The 11,384-nt window shown below is 35.0% G+C and overlaps 1 pseudogene; it reads right to left on the reverse strand.

The window, feature by feature from the left end:
• Positions 1-594: 594 nt before the first annotated feature.
• Positions 595-10,506, reverse strand: LOC110543164 (DDB1- and CUL4-associated factor 12-like protein 2; annotated as a pseudogene).
• Between the last annotated feature and the right edge of the window lie 878 nt (positions 10,507-11,384).

Raw genomic sequence — 11,384 nt, forward strand, 5'->3', positions numbered from 1 at the left:
AATGAAGGAAACTCCAAATTGTAATAATCTAGAACTTAAAGTATATACATATGATTATAGCTTTAAATATTTCTGAGATCATCTCAAGATATTTTAAACATGTTTTATCCCAATGCTATTCATATGAAACATTTAAGTGACTTGAACAGATTATTGAAATGCTGATAAAACTAAATTACTGAATTTCAGTGAAAGCAATGGCTGCATTAGCCTAAAGAAAGAAAATACAGAAATCACACAAAAAGAATAAGATTAAGACTTACTAAACTTTTTGTATGATACAGAAAAAAGGTAGTGTTCTGGGAAAAAGAGATAAAGTTAAACCAAGTATTGATTGTCAAAATGATATAGGAATTTCTCTGTCTGTCTCTCTTTGTCTCTCCCCCTCCTCTTCTTCTCCTTTTGCTCATTCCTTTCTTTCTCATTTCCCTTTCTCTGTGGTTGAGCACAAGAAAGTTGGGTCAATTTTATTTTGAAAATATCTCACACATTATTAACTTGTGCATGCTCACAATACATACAAGCACATATGTGAAGAACGTTAGCTCGAACTTAAAAGATAAATCTACACACTTTCACAAGAGTACAGAGGCTTTAGCTCCAGAAACCTGCATAATTGCCATGGAAGCCTGAAGAGCATGGACTTCCACCATGTAGAACTTCATCTCAGGCCAGTAGTAGCAGTGAGTGTTGAGTGCACTGGCAAATTCTTCAGTGCCACCAAAGTAATTAGTCCAGTGTTCATCTTGGTTGGGCCAGCCTCTGCCACAAGTGAGTTTGAACTTCTTCCCCACAAGCACTAGAAGAGTCAGGACTAGATGATGTCCTCTCCTCCAGAAACTTCTGAGCATGGATTTCATAGAAGACCAGAGGACCATGTCCAGTGCCCACTGTGATGATATGCTGGTAGAAGCGCAGAGAACGCACGCACACCTGTGACTCCCTCTCTGGAACACAGGGACCTGATATTCTGCTGGCATTGTCTTGGATAGCGGATTGAAACATGAGATTGGCAACCAACAGCATAGAGGGACAACTCATCACAGTATGTGAAGCATACATTCTCCAGGCAGTAAAGCAGCTTTAGGAGCAGCAGCCTGGACAGGGAACTCTGGGCTTTCCACAGATGGAAGCAGCCATCAAGTTATATAGCTCCCATCTCCTGTTTTTTTTTTTTTTTTGCCACTGAATATAAGGGTTATAAGAGTTAGTGATGGCTCTGAGGATGGCTTCTATATCCCTTGGAATAGAATACCATGGAATCCATGAACTACTGTGCCAGGGAATGCTGCCAGTGAACACTGAATTGATGATCCACCTGCCAGAGTGCCACCATGCCTTCACAGGAACTACTCATAGCCACGATATCACTCATCCATGAGATGGCAAAGATCCAGTCCCTGTGTCCTTGGTAGTCCTGTAAGCACACAGCCTTTGTTCCCCTTACTAAGGAACCAGTTGAATACTGAGCTGACATGGGCTACATCTAGGCAGGGGTTCTAGGTTATATCCATGAGATTCCTTGGTTGAAGTGTTGTATTGGTGTTAAAATTAACTATTGATATATCTTTTAATAAAGCTGCCATTAATCCTAAACAGCCGTTTAAACAAATCACCACACAGAGATTAGGATTTATTTAGTTAACCTAGAATACCATGCTGGGCAATAGTTATTCCATCCTAAACCTCCAAGCCCACATAGTTTCCTACCATTCAGATTTTACCCATTATACTTGCTTTTAGTGATATTTTAGGTCCTGTTCATTTTTCCAAGTAGTTCCAAGACCTCTACTCCAGCATCTGCTCTCCCAGCTTCTCTCCTGCTGCTTCTTCTCCTCCTCTACCTTTTTGTATTAGAACTCATTCCTTCATTGGAAGGGATTTTATAATCATGGCTATAACACAGTCTCATGCTGTTCTGTAACTATTTATTTATATTCTGCTATCCCAAGCATACTGTAACCATGTTAAGAGATTATAGTATAACATATTCAATAAATTCACAGTATCACACAGTTCAATATAGGCATTTCATGGGTAATAAAATGTTACTGTCACTTGTTGATAAAGAGAATAAAAAATTATCCAACAAGTTGGAGACATTTTGAAAGAAAATTACTTGATCTGACAAAAGTGAAATATTTGATATTTGATTTGAATTGTAGTAATGACAAATAGTGTTTTAATTTCATATAGATTCAGATATATTGATATCTATACTGGTAAAAAAATGAACTATGTATCTATACTTCTAACACATTACATTACCACTGTGTTATTATCCATATACACCTATTTATAAGACTGAATTTACATATAGTTTCACAGCCTTTGAACAACTTTTAAACATTCCCAACTTGATAGTGTACAAAGACAAAAAAAAAGCTGCCTCACTGATAACCTTAAGAACTTAGAATTAATTTATAGTATTTGTTATCTCCATTTTACATCATGAATATAATCTTATATAATCATTAGTCCAAATATATTGAAAGTGTTATTATTATTTTTAGCTTTGAAATTAAAATAGTCTCAAAAGAAATGTGTTGAGAATTGAAAGTAAGACAAGGAAAAGTGAGACTGGGAGTAATTAAGGAGTCTGTAGAAATAATCATGTTTATTATTTTGCATAAGATTTCTTTAAAAACATGTTACTACTAACAAATACAGGCTTTAAAACCAGAGATAATTCTCAGGTATGTGTATGTGTTTAGAAATTGGATTACATAATCATTACTAGTAAATTAAGTCTAGGTGTAAACTAAGGTGTGTTTGAAGATATTTGTAACATGTTGTGCATATATTTGTAAGAATAGGTCCTGGATTATTCTTACTAAAGACTATAAATTGAATACACTGAAATGAAGCATAAGTAGACTTTTGCAAACTAAAATTTGGTAGTGATATAAATAAATAATCCTTTGATGAGTAACTTAAACACTTAATCTCTTTTTTTTTCTTTATTAATTGCACTTTATTCACTTTGTGTCCAACCTGTGGTTCTCTCCCTCCTCCCATCCCAATCCCTCCCTTCCTCCACCCTCTGCATGCATGGCTCTCCCCAATTCCACTAATATGGGAGGACTTCTTTTCCTTCCTGCTGATCCTAGTCATTTAGGTCTCATTAGGAGTGGCTGTGTTGTCTTCTTCTGTGGTCTGGTAATGCTGCTTCCCCCTCAGGAGGAGGTAATTAAAGAGCAGGGCAATCAGCTCAAATCAGAGACAGTCCTTGTTCCTATTACAATGGAACCCACTTGGATACTGAACTGCCATGGGATACATCTGTGCAGGGGTCTTAGGTTATCTCCCTGCATAGTTCTTGGTTGGAATATCAGTCTCAGGAAAGACCCCTGAGCTCAGATTTTTTGGTTCTGTTGCTCTTTGTGGAGTTCCTGTCCTCTCCAGATCTTAGTTACCCACTTCTTTCCTAAGATTCCCTGCACTCTGCCCAAAGGTTGCTCATAAGTCTCAGCATCTACATTGATAGTCTGCAGGGCAGAACTTTTCAGAAGTCCTCTGTGTCAGGCTCCTGACTTGTTCCCTCTTTTCTCTTTCTTCTGATGTGCATCCTCTTTGCCTTTCTGGATAGGAATTGAGCATTTTAGCAAGAGTCCTCCCTCTTATTAGTTTCTTTAGGTGTACAGATTTTAGTAGGTTTATCCTATATTATATGTCTATATGAATGAGTATATACTGTGTGCATCTTTCTGCTTCTGGGATAGCTCACTGAGTATGATCCCCCCATTTCCAGATCCCACCATTTACCTGCAAATTTCATGATTTCCTTGTTTTTTATTGCTGAGTAATACTCCATTGTGTACATATACCACAATTTGTGGATCCATTCCTCCACTGAGGGGCATCTGGGCTGTTTCCAGCTTCTTGCTATTACAAATAAAGCTGCTGCAAACATGGTTGAGCAAATGTCCTTTTTGTGTACTTGAGCCTCTTTTGGGTATATGCCTAGGAGTGGTACGACTGGATCTTGAGGAAGCGCTGTTCCTAGTTGTCTGAGAAGGCACCAGATTGCTTTTCAGAGTGGTTGTACAAGTTTACATTCCCACCAACAGTGGAGGAGGGTTCTTCTTTATTCACAACCTCTCCAGCATGTATTGTCACTTGAGTTTTTGATCTTAGCCATTCTGATGGGTGTAAGGTGAAATCTTAGGGTTGTTTTGATTTGCATTTCCCTGATGGCTAATGAGGTTGAGCATTTCTTTAAGTGTTTCCTTGCCATTCGATATTCCTCTGTAGAGAATTCTGTTTAGCTCTGTTCCACATTTTTAATTGGATTACTTGATTTTTTTTTTCTGTTTAACTTCTTTAGTTCTTTATATATTCTGGATATTAGCCCTCTGTCAGATATAGGGTTGGCGAAGATCTTTTCCCAATCTTAGGTTGTCGTTTTGTTCTGAGGACAGTGTCCTTTTCTTTACAGAAGCTTTTCAGTTTCATGAGGTCCCATTTATTGATTGTTGCTCTTAGAGCCTGTGCTGTTGGTTTTCTGTTCAGGAAGTTGTCTCCTGTGCCAATGAGTTCAAGGGTATTCCCCACTTTTTCTTCTAAGCGGTTTACTGTGTCTGGTTTTATGATGAGGTCTTTGATCCACTTGGTCTTTAGTTTTGTGCAGGGTGATAAGTATGGATCTACAATTCTATATAGTAAAAGATCTTCAGGAGATATCTCCATCCCTGATCTCAAGCTGTAGTATAGAGCAATACTAAAAACTGCATGGTACAGGCATAGAAACAGACTGGTGGATTAATGGAATCGAATAGAAGACCCTGACATAAATCCACACACATATGGACACCTGATTTTTGACAAAGATGCCAAATCCATTCAATGGAAAAAAGACAGTATCTTCAACAAATGGTGCTGGTCTAACTGGAAGTCTACATGTAGAAAAATGCAGATAGATCCATACTCATCACCCTGCACAAAAGTTAATCTCTTTTATAAGTAATAGTGTTTCCATCTTTGACTTTATGCTGTCTCCTAAGAAAATCAACTGTTTTTCTGGATTATAGTAATTTATGAGGCTTCTTCTAAATCATTGGTGCAGAAACAGGTAATGATATTTCCTCACAGTATGTTTCCCAGCATGATAGGTCCACCAAAGTCATATTTTGTTGGCTAGAGGAAGAAAATAACATTTAGACAAAATTTTGATTCTACAACCTCTACTGGGTATCATTTCTCTCCATCATCCTAAGCAAAATAAATGTGGCATAGTCTCAGCATGGCCTTTTTCTGACAGAGGAGTTCCAATGCAGGTCACATGCTTTGCAGGAGGCACAAGAGAGGAATGGTTACATAGAGTGTTATACGAAGCCAAATAATGTGGTTTTTATTTTGTTTCTATGACTTGCTCACCTTAGAATTAAACTAGCCATAATAATTTATATAATTGTTTTGTGTTTATTACCTCACATATAAAATAGCTATAATATCACCCACAGCATGATCATTTGTGACTAAATGATCCTCTTTTTCTCTGTGTGTGTACATGTGTATAAGTGTGTGGATTGTTTTTTGAGATAAAAGAGTGAGCAGAAGCATACTAATAACAATTTACAGATTATACTTAATAAAATTCTCTTAAAATATGCCGGCTTTTCTTTATTTCCACTATTTAAAATTCCAAATTACACAGGTAATGGATATTTTGAATGCCCACTGTATTACAAAATAAACATATTTATCATTACTGAAAGCTAGTATATTCTGAAAAAAAGTATTTGTAGAATTGGCCACTTTTCTACTTGTCTAAATTTCAGTTTCTCTATGAAACTATAGATGAATATTTATAAGTGAAGAATGTGTTCTAGGAATAACTTTTCAGTTTACTAATGGATCTTAAAGGGGGGAATTTGGAAGGGTTCTTCCACGAAGCATTTGGACTTTTCTACTTAACAGTGGCTTATATAAGTATATATTCCAAAATTAATAGATATTTTCTTACACATATGTCATTTCCTATCTGGTTATATTAGAAAATGATAGAAGTGACTTAAAAGTCATACAAATCATTATTTGATATAAAGTAGTTATGTAAAGACAGATGAAATTAAGCAAATGAAGTTTATTGAGAATGTCTTGCACTCTGCTGTATTTTAAATGAATATAGATTTCAAATATTATTGCCTTTATCCTGAATACCTTTATATCATTCAATTCAAAAACCCCATGGATGCCAATGATTCCTAATTTTATATATCCATCACAAACCATTGTTCAGCCTCCTACTTGACATCTTAGATGTCAAAACAGAACTTCAAGGTCATCGTATATAATATCATAAACTTGATTTCAATGCTCATTGAACTTTTATTAGTCTCCATTCTCATGAATTGTACCACCATTCATTCAGCTGTTCAAACCAAATTTCTAACTATTGTTATGTGTCTAACTATCAAACCAAATTTCTCACTATTCTTGATACACATCTGTAGAAGGAATATCTTACATATAGTATGAATGTACTGACAATGATAAATTGATGGCCAACAGCTTATGTAAGAAATAAGAGATGTGATATCTGGTAGGCAGAGAAGGGATCTGGGATATTGTCAGGCACATGAGATCCAGCAGGCAAGATGTGAAAAGGACAAAGACCTGCAACCTGGGCCCAGGTAACCTGCCAGGCAACAGTATGTAAATTAGCATAATGAATTATTTTAAATTATGAGCTAGCTATATGGCCTACATATTTATAAAATAATAGAGTTCCATGAGTCATTATTTTGGGAGCTTGTAGAAAGGAAGAAAAACCTCTTTTTACAAGCATCACTTCCCTGTATTTAGTTCTAATACCCTGTCTTCTAACATTTTAAATCCATTCAGTTCTCAATATCTCATTGCTACCTCTAGATCACCAACTACTATTTAATCTTGATTGTATAACTGTAGCACTCAGCTAAGTCATTCTCCAGAGACCCAATTTTCGCTCTTCCATCAAGTCTTTCATAAATACAATATCTTCTTTCAAATCCCCGTTTCTACTGCACTGATTTAGACAAATCAGTACTTATTTGTCTGTAGTCCGAAAATACAGATCAAAATCCACAAAACATTGTACTGTTCCCAACATGATATAATTTATGTTGACTTGCCAGAGTTCTTTTCCTCATTATTTTTATATTTTTATTCTCTATCCACAATGAACCTTTTTTTTTTTTATTGTTCTCAGCATTGTCTCGTAATGCCATGCCTTAGATCTTTTGCATTACATTCTCTCTGCCTGAAATACTTTCTGCCTCTAGGTCATTTACTTTTTACACCCCCCACACACACACACACACAGGTCCATGAATTTGTTAAGTGCTTATTTTTAGATCATAGGAAAGTGTCACATTGTGCAGGAAAATCCCTTGGTACCTCAACATAAGATAGAGCATAACACCCTATTATGAAACAGTATCAATATAAAGTTTCATCGCTTAGTCACATTAGGACTGAATGCTTATATTTAAGACTCTTTTGATAATGATTGGCAACTTGAACACTGCCTGAGGACAGAAGAGATATCCTTTTGGCTTATTTCTTTTCCCAGTGTCTAGCCTGTTTAAAAAACAAACACTAGCATTTGCTGAGTGACAATTTAGAAATCCTAAATTGTTGTAGATGAGTCTTTGAAGCTTTGTAATCTAACTTGTCCTTATTTAGCACAAGTTGAAGGTACAGTCCTTTGTTATCTGACATTAGAAACATTTTAAAATTGTTATGTCTTCACTTACTTTAGTCACAATTCTTTCTGTATGCATTAAAAATACTACCCAAAATAGTATCTTTTTGTGAATCTCAAGATTGACTGATGTGACAGACACCTCCAGAAAACAGGATACAAATAGATCAGAAGCACAATACAATCAATACTGTCAAACATTGCTATATTCTCTTTCAGCTGTGAGGTATCAAAAACAAAGGACAAAAGACAATTTCCAACTCATAACTTCATTGACAATCACCAAGAATAACGGGGTACTATAGTTTTAAATATAATTAGTATTTAAACAAAATGGAGATAATAATTGGAAGATTTAGAGATAATTTCCTGAAATGGTTTTTCTAAAATAATTGATATATAGTGCTTATAATTATTATATGTATATGTGTGTAAAATAAAATATAGCAGATGTATATTTCATGTAAAATTAAAAATCAGAGTAATTGCATCTTGAATGTTACTCCCACATTTCATGAACTTTGAAATTCTTGTCTAGTTACTTTGAAATCTTTAATTTCTGGTTATTATTATGCTAAAGCCATTGGCATTGAAAGTAATTTTTCAAAAGTCAGATATTTAATTCAAAATTATTTCTTGAAGGATAGATACCTTATAGAATGTAGTGGATTTGACAAAATGTAGGAGTAAATTCCTGCTTCATACAAAATTTCACAAAGCTTTGATACATTCGCAGAGCATGTTTTGTTCATTTTCTTAGCCAAAACCAGGTACTAGAATTTAGGAGTAGAAGGGGAACATTTGCTCAAATACATTAAATTTGTTCTTAATGTTTAAGTGATACTTGTTTTTCCTTAAGTTACTGCCAGGATGTTTCTTAATGAAAAAGCAGAATGTTGTTTCATCAAAATGGGAATATAACTCAAACTTACAGGCATTTAAAAAATGGAAAGTTATTGATTATTGTGGTACTGTAGATGATAGCATGGACATTTTGAAATGAAATTCAATGAATCTTTACAAAACTTCCTGAACCACTTTTCTGCCTCCATTTACTACTGAAAATTCTAACTTTTAATCTGTTAGAGTGGTCTATAAGAAAATTATAGACAAATCATAGACAATTTTAAGTACTTGGTATTTCCAAGCTTTCTTACTGAACATAATGAACAAAGAACTCCAGTAATTAGTAATTCAGCTGTCTTCCAAGAGTTTTACTCAGTGATGCTATCTGTATATCCTTCCTCCAGATAGTTCACCATGTCTTTGTGTACTTTGTCAAGTTGCTCACCTCTTTAAATTCTTATCTCAAGCAATATTTCAATTATGACAACTTACTTGACTAAAATTTTATGTGCATCTTCTTTTGTATGACATACATACATTCCTTGTAGTAATTGATTTGCTTTGCTTTAGGAATTGTCTTGGCTTATGTATGAACAGTAAATACATTTTAGCTCACATATAAACACTAAAACCACATACATATACTTGGGCAGTGCCAGGTATATTAGCTGGGAAAACGCATTTGCTGATTGAGTGTACAAATGAATTTAGGTTTTATCATGATTATTGTTAATAACATATACAATCATTCTGAAGGTTGGTTCACATACTCTCACTTCTATTCTCAAATCACCTTAGGCTACTGTTCCATGGGATTGTATACCCTTAATCAGTTTCACTCACTTGCACTTTAATGTCATCCTTTAAATAGTTCTCAGAGGTCATTATAAACAGTTCTATGAATATCCATTCTGCATTTATTGTAAATGTGTTCTGAAGGACACTTTTCATCATAGTGCTAAATGTCCCCTTTGTACAAAGTCACACAGTAAATTAACTTTTATAATTTGATGTCAAAAGCTTTTATCTCTGTGAAACTATTATATTTCCTTATTTCTGATGATGTGAACTATATGAGAGTAGAAGCTGTGAAGTGGGAGAGACCTTGTGGTTCCACCTAGAAGTTCAGTTAATTTTCTAAACTCATTAACCTCATCTATAAAATTAGGATTAAACACTCTCAATGAGTATATGCATTTGGTGGTTGAATTTACAAATTCAATCAAACCATTGTTAATACAATATAAAATCATTCTGAAGGTTGGCTCCCTTATCTTGAATCACCTTAAGTTACTCTTCCATACGATTGTATTAACTTGGTATATCTGAAAGGTTTTAATAAAATATTTTCTTTTTTACTTGGTTTATAGGAAGGAAAATGACAAATGCAGTGCTGGATCATCATTATAATTCTATCAAAATTGCCAATTAAGGCTTCATGTGGGTCCTTCTAGTAAGGGAAGTAAGACTGCATCAGACAAGGACAACTTGTCAGCCTTTTTATCACTTCCCTCTGGCCAAACTGCCTTGCCAGACCATAGGATAAGAGGACATGCTCAGTCCTGATACAACTTGATGAGCTGGTGTAGATGGGAAAAGGAGTATCTTTTTTCAGAGAAATAGGCAAGGTGCAAAGGAGGAAGGGAGGGAATGAAAAGGAAGAAGGCATTGGGCTACAACCAGAATATATAGTGGATAAATAAATAAATAAATAGGAAAATAGAAATAAATAACAGGAAAAAAACAATTAATTTTTATTCAATTTGCCTACAAGTTTAATAATTTCATTTTTATTTACTAATAGATTTATTGAGTAATGAGCATCTAGGAATTTTGTTATTTACTAACAATTGTAAATTAGAGCAGCACCTAACATGGATGAACATATATTTCTGTAGTAGGATACGGAGTATGGAGTCCTTGCATATCAGTGGAATGCTCAGAGCTGTAGATGTGATATCTATGTCGTACATCTTTCCCAACATGCCCCAAAGACCTTCTCAGAAGTAAGTGCAGAAATATTGAGAGTCAGAAGTCAATGAGGTCCAGGGACCTCTACACTCATAAACTAAAAGCAGGTGTTGGTGAACATGCAGCACTGGCAGAAGATCAAATCAGTCAACATTCCAGCATGGAGAGGACAAGGCTCCTGAGTCTCTGCTCCTAGCTGAGAAACTATTGAGTTGATGGCTTCTCAGGTAGAAGCAGTTAGTGACCTTAATTAAAGATATCATGTCTGGTGGGTCAAACACATTCTAGATTCACACCACATCCTCATGCTCATGAATATATGTGCATCAAGAATTGATAGGGTACATTAGTTTTAAAGTGCTGGGTAGGAAAAATAGGAAGTAAAGATGGGAAGACTTAGAGGGAGAAGTAGGAGATGAAATATTATGAAAATACATTGATTGCATGTTAGACTTTCAAAAAGCATTAAGAATGTTTAAATACCTATGAAACAAAAAGAGGAAAATACAGTCAGACAGGTGAAGGAAATCAACAAAACAGTTCAAGATCTGAAGATAGAACTGGAAAATTAAAGAAAACACAGAAGAAGTCATGGAGAGGAAGTACTTAGGAAAAAAAACAGGAACTACAGAGGAAAGCATAACCAACAGACTACAAGAGATAGAAGAAAGAGTCCCAGGTTTGGAAGATTCAATGGAAAAAATGGATGTGTCTTTCAAATAAAATGTTAAATCTAAAAAATACCTATTACAAACCAACCAAGAAATCGAAAACAACATGGAAAGACAAAAAGTAAGAATAATAGGAATAGAGGATAAAGAAGATTCCCATCTCCAAGGCCCAGAAAAATTTTTCAGCAAAATCATAGAAGAAAATTTCC

Source organism: Meriones unguiculatus, chromosome X, assembly GCF_030254825.1.
Source record: "Meriones unguiculatus strain TT.TT164.6M chromosome X, Bangor_MerUng_6.1, whole genome shotgun sequence".
NCBI lineage: Eukaryota > Metazoa > Chordata > Mammalia > Rodentia > Muridae > Meriones > Meriones unguiculatus.